The sequence below is a fragment of the Notamacropus eugenii genome, chromosome 1 (assembly GCF_028372415.1).
Source record: "Notamacropus eugenii isolate mMacEug1 chromosome 1, mMacEug1.pri_v2, whole genome shotgun sequence".
Taxonomy (NCBI): domain Eukaryota; kingdom Metazoa; phylum Chordata; class Mammalia; order Diprotodontia; family Macropodidae; genus Notamacropus; species Notamacropus eugenii.
This window is the reverse complement of record NC_092872.1, coordinates 381,885,302-381,890,715: the sequence shown is the minus strand read 5'-3', so window position 1 is coordinate 381,890,715 and position 5,414 is coordinate 381,885,302. Positions and strand designations below refer to the sequence as shown.

The following is a 5,414-nucleotide window of genomic DNA, read 5'->3' as shown; positions in this document are numbered from 1 at the left end:
AATCCTAGTTCCTTTGCCTTGGGGCAGCTAGATGGTGCAGAGGATAGAGCACCAGTGCAGGAATCAGGAGGACCTGAGTTCAAATCTTACCTCAGACACTTGACACTCACTAGCTGTGTGACCTTGGGCAAGTCATTTAACCCCAGTTGCCTCATCTTGGGTCATCTCCAGTCATCCTGATGAATATCTGGTCACGAGATTCAAATGGCTCTGTAGGAGAAGTGATGCTGGTGACCTGCACAGCCTTCCCTCACTCAAAAACAAAGTCAAGTGCAAGTCATGGCATCATTTCTCTGATGGCATGGTCTTTTTTTTTTTTTAATTTTCAATGTAGCTTTATTATCATAATTTGAAAAGTATTCAGAGTACAGTGGTTAACTATAAACTAACACAATACTTCTTTGCCAGCTTCCATATCACAATTGAAGATGTTATTTTCTTTAGGGAGGGTTATTCCCTCTGGGAAGGGATATTCAACAGGGGAAAGTGGTCCTACAATCCAACCAGAAGGAATATTATCTACTAAGAAACAGAATAATTTTTTTATACTTCCTTGGGCTTGGGTCAGTTTAAACTGGCTCTGGGTCAGATGATGCTTGTCTAGGTCTTGAAAACCACCACCTATGGAAAAGGTAGAATGAAGCTCCTGCATGTCATAACAAGTATGTTGGAGGTTGTCTTGGAGGCTGCTTGGGAGACCTTGGACTTTAGGCATGAGGTCCAGGAAGGCCAACTATAATTTCAGGGCAATGCTAAGGAACATGTCCAGCGTCAGGGCTTCCAGGAGCTGTGTATCACCATCCACATTTTCAGACTGGTTCTTACTCCATTTGATCCTCAGGGCCTTATAGTAATTCTGCCGATCCTCAGAATCTTGCTTGCATTGATAAATCAATTCATTCACTTCATAGAGCTGGTGCAAGAGTTTTCTGGTGTTGTTCTTGACACCTCTGATATTTTCCACAGTATTCTTATGTTCCTGGAGGTTGCTTGGCAGAGAACCTAGTGATGTGAAATAGCCTCTGTCTTTTGAAGAGTTTTCTCTAAAACAATCTCCATCTTCCTCTGAAGATTCTTGGATGTTAGTCATGTCCATCAAGATTGGGAGGTATTTGTCCATATGAAGTTTTAATTCTTCTAGTGTTTGTTTCTCCTCTTGGATTTCAGACAGCATTTTCTCTTCATGACACACAGATCTTGTGATAACACGATTGACACTTGTGCTGTCTTGCTTGCCTGAGTCACCACTACAGGCATGGATTAATGAATCTGTTTCTTGTGATGGTTGAACCTCGTCAAGTATCATCTCTTTAGATGAATGTAGTTCCTTTATTTGCTTCTCCCGAGAAGTGGGTGGTCCCCTCACCAGTAAAAGCTGGAGTCGGGAGGCTGATGGCATGGTCTTCTTCAGCAATGAAGGACAAACACATACACAGCTCCTTTGCCTTCCAGAATATCATATTCTGAATCCTCCATTCTTTTTAATATTACTGTCATTGTTCAGTTGTTCAGTCATGTCTGACTCTTTGTGACTTCATGAACCATAGCACACAATGTTCTTCTGTCCTCTACTATCTCACACAATCTTTCCAAATTCATGTTCATTGCTTCCCTAACAGTATCTATTCATCTCATCCTCTGTTGTGCCATTTTCCTTTTGCCATCAATCTTTTCCAGCATCAAGGTTTTTTCCAATGAGTCCCATCTTATCATTAGGTGGCCAAAGTATTTAAGCTTCAGCTTCTGAATTTGATCTTCCAGTGAATAGCCTGAATCAATTTCTTTAAGTAGTGACTGATTTGATTTTCTTCATATCCAAGGAACTCTTAAATGTCTTCTTTAGTACCACAATTAGAATGCATTAATTCTGTGGTGCTCAGTTTTTCCTTATAGCCTAACTCTCCCAGCCATAATTTGGTACTGGAAAAATCATAGCTTTGACTATATAGTCCTTTGCTGACCAGGTGATACATTTGCTTTTTAGTATGGTGTCCAGAGTTGTTATAGCTTTCCTTCCAAAGTGCAAGCACATTTTAATTTCATAACTGTAATTATCATTTGCAGTGGTCTTTGAACCCAAGAAAATAAAATCTGACACTGGTTCCATTTTTTTCTCCCTCTATTTGCCAGGAGTTGATGGGACCAGTTGCCAAAGAAAACCATGCCATCAGAGAAATAATGACATGACTTGCATTTGACTTTGTTTTTGAGTGAGGGAGGGCTGTGCAGGTCACCAGCAGCACTTTTCCTCCAGAGCCATCTGAATCCAGTGACCAGATAGTATAAGATAGACTTTCATACCAAATTGAGTGTGCATGCTATTCCCTTCTTAAGCCAAATGTGATGAGTAAGCTTTACTTTTTCGCTCTCAAATCCCCCCTTTTCCCCTCCATTGAAAAAGCTTTCTCTTGCCTCTTTTATGAGAGATAATTGGCCCCATTCCATTTCTCCCTTTCTCCTCCTGATATGTTCCTCTCTCATCCCTTAATTTTATTTTTTAGATATCATCCCATCTTATTCAACTCACCTTTGCCCTCTGTCTATATATCTGCATATAATCCCTCCAACTACCCAAACAGTGAGAAAAGTCTCAAGAGTTACAAATATTATCTTTCCATGTACGAATGTAAGCAGTTCAACTTTAGTAAGTTCCTTATGATTTCTCTTTCCTGCTTACCTTTTCATGCTTCTCTTGATTCTTGTGTTTGAAAGTCATATTTTCTATTCAGCTCTAGCCTTTTCATCAAGAATGCTTGAAAGTTTTCTGTTTCATTGAATGACCATTTTTCCCCCCTAAAGTATTATACTAAGTTTTGCTGGGTGGATGATTCTTGGTTTTAATCCTAGTTCCTTTGACTTCTGAAATATCATATTCCAAGCCCTTTGTTCCCTTAATGTAGAAGCTGCTAGATCTTGTGTCATCCTGATTGTATTTCCACAGTATTTGAATTGTTTCTTTCTACCTGCTTGCAATGTTTTCTCGACCTGGGAACTCTGAAATTTGGCTACAGTATTCCTAGAAGTTTTCTTTTGGAACCTCACTCAGGAGGTGATCAGTGAATTCTTTCAATATTTGTTTTACCGTCTAGAATACCAAGGCAGTTTTCCTTGATAATTTCATGAAATATGATATCTAGGCTCTTTTTTGATCATGACTTTCAAGTAATCCCATGATTTTTAATTTTTCTCTCCTGGATCTATTTTCCAGGTCAATTGTTTTTCCAATGAGATATTTCATATTGTCTTCTATTTTTCATTGTTTGGTTTTGTTTTATAATTTCTTTGTTTTTCATAAAGTCATTAACTTTCATCTTCTCCATTCTAATTTTTAAAGAACCATTTTGTTCAGTGAGCTTTTGAACCTCCTTTTCCATTTGACTAATTCTGCTTTTTAAAGCATTCCCCTCATTAACTTTTTGGACCTCTTTTGCCATTTGGGTTAGTCTAATTTTAAATTGTTATTTTCTTCAGCATTTCTTTGAGTCTTCTTTAGGAAGCTGTTGACTCACTTTTCATGATTTTCTTGCATTGCTTTCATTTCTTTTCTCAATTTTTCCTTCACCTCTCTTATTTGGTTTTCAAAATCCTGTTCACCCAGAAAGCAACCTTCTATAGTCTTATCCCCCTTTTGAAGCATTTTCCTAGCTAGTTACTTTACTATTGAGTCCTTTGTCAAGTGGATGGTATACTCTAGGGACTTACAAGTTCTCAGTTCCTCCAAGGTGGCACAATCAAGGGAGAGTTTACTCCTCTCCTGGCCTGTGCTCTGGTCTGGGAGCAACCACAAGCCTTTGTACCCAGGACCTGCGAGTCGGATTCCTTCTCCACCATCAGCACCAACTCCACTAGCCAGTGCCCCTCCTCACCCCAGGCCTGTCACCCAGGGCTGAGATCCAGATTGGCCACTCCATTCCCCCAGGGTCTTTGCTCAAAAAAATGGATGTTGTTGCATTGACTGCTGCTGCCCTGGGAGCGGGGCTTCTGCCAGACCCTGCTCCCTTCTCACCCATGTAAAGTACTTTTCCCACTGACCTTTGAAGCTATCTTTGGCATTTGTGGGTTGAGAAATCTGGGAACTATAATTGCTACCCAGGATTTTGTTCCCTGAAGCCTGCTCTAGTCTTATCCATGCTGTGAGTCCAAGACTGGACTGTGCTTCTCTTTGAACCTGGTGTGATAGACCTTTCTTATCGACCTTCCAGCCTGTCTTGGGTTAGAAATCCCTTTCATTCTGTCCTTTTGTGACTTCTGCTGCTCTAGAATTTGTTTAGAGTCATTTTTTAAAGGTATTTTTTGGACTATTGGGGTAGAGCTATAGCAGGTACATTCTGCTACTCCACCATCTTGGCTCCACCTCCCCAAGCCAGTTTTTAAACTTTCCTCTTTCACTCTCATCATGAGGCTTCTTACTTCCTCTTCACTTTCTGCCATCAGAGTGGTATCATTTGTATATCTGAGTTTGTTGTTTTAATATGGAAGCAACTAAATCTTGTGTGATTCTGATAGTAACTCCATGATATTTGAATTGTTTCTTTGTAGCTCTTCAAAGTATTTTCTCTTTTATCTTGAAATTCTGTAATTTGGCTATCATACTCCTGAGAGGTTTCATTTTGGAATCTCTTTCAGGTGGTGATTTTTGAAATATGTTGTCTGCACTCTTTCTCAGATCAAGGCTTTCAGGTAGTCCAACAATTCTTAAATTATATCTCCTAGATCTATTTTCCAGGTCAATTGTTTTTCTGGTGAGGTATTTAACATTTTCTTCTATTGTTCCTTTCTTTGGTCTTTTTAAATATTGTTTCTTGATGCCTGTGAAATCATTAGATTCCACTTGTTCAATCCTAATTTTTAAGGAATGATTTTCTTCAGTGAAATTTTGTATTCCCCCCCCCCCCCCCAATTTGTCCAATTCTGTTTTTTAAGTTCTTTTCTTCACCATTTTTTGGGTCTCTTTTACCAAGCTGTTAATTGTTTTTTCATAATTTTCATGCATTGCTCTCATTTCCTTTCCCAATCTCTCCTCTACCATTTTTTTCTCTGTAGCTCTTTCAGAGATTATTGTTGATTTGAGTCCAATTAGCATTTTTCTTTGAGGTTTTTTGGTAGCTGTTTTCACCTTATTATCTTTTTCTGAGTTTGTATGTTGGTCTTCCCTGACATCACAGTAGCTTTTTATGATCAAATTCTTTTTTGTTGTTGTTTGCTCATTTTTCAGCCTGATTCTTGACTTTCAACTTTATATTTAAGTGGAGCTCTGCTCACTTTGGAGTTGGGAGGAACTACCCCAAGCTTCAGGCTTTTTTATACTGCTATTTTCAGAGCTATTTCTGGGGACCTGCAAGTTTTTGGTGCTTCCCAGGTGTTGTGATCCTGGGAGAAATGTGGTTATTGCTGTCTTTGTCTATGCTCTGGTC

At 39.2% G+C, this 5,414-nt stretch overlaps 1 pseudogene; it reads right to left on the bottom strand.

The window, feature by feature from the left end:
• Positions 1–385: 385 nt before the first annotated feature.
• Positions 386–1,399, bottom strand: LOC140517787 (perilipin-3-like; annotated as a pseudogene).
• Between the last annotated feature and the right edge of the window lie 4,015 nt (positions 1,400–5,414).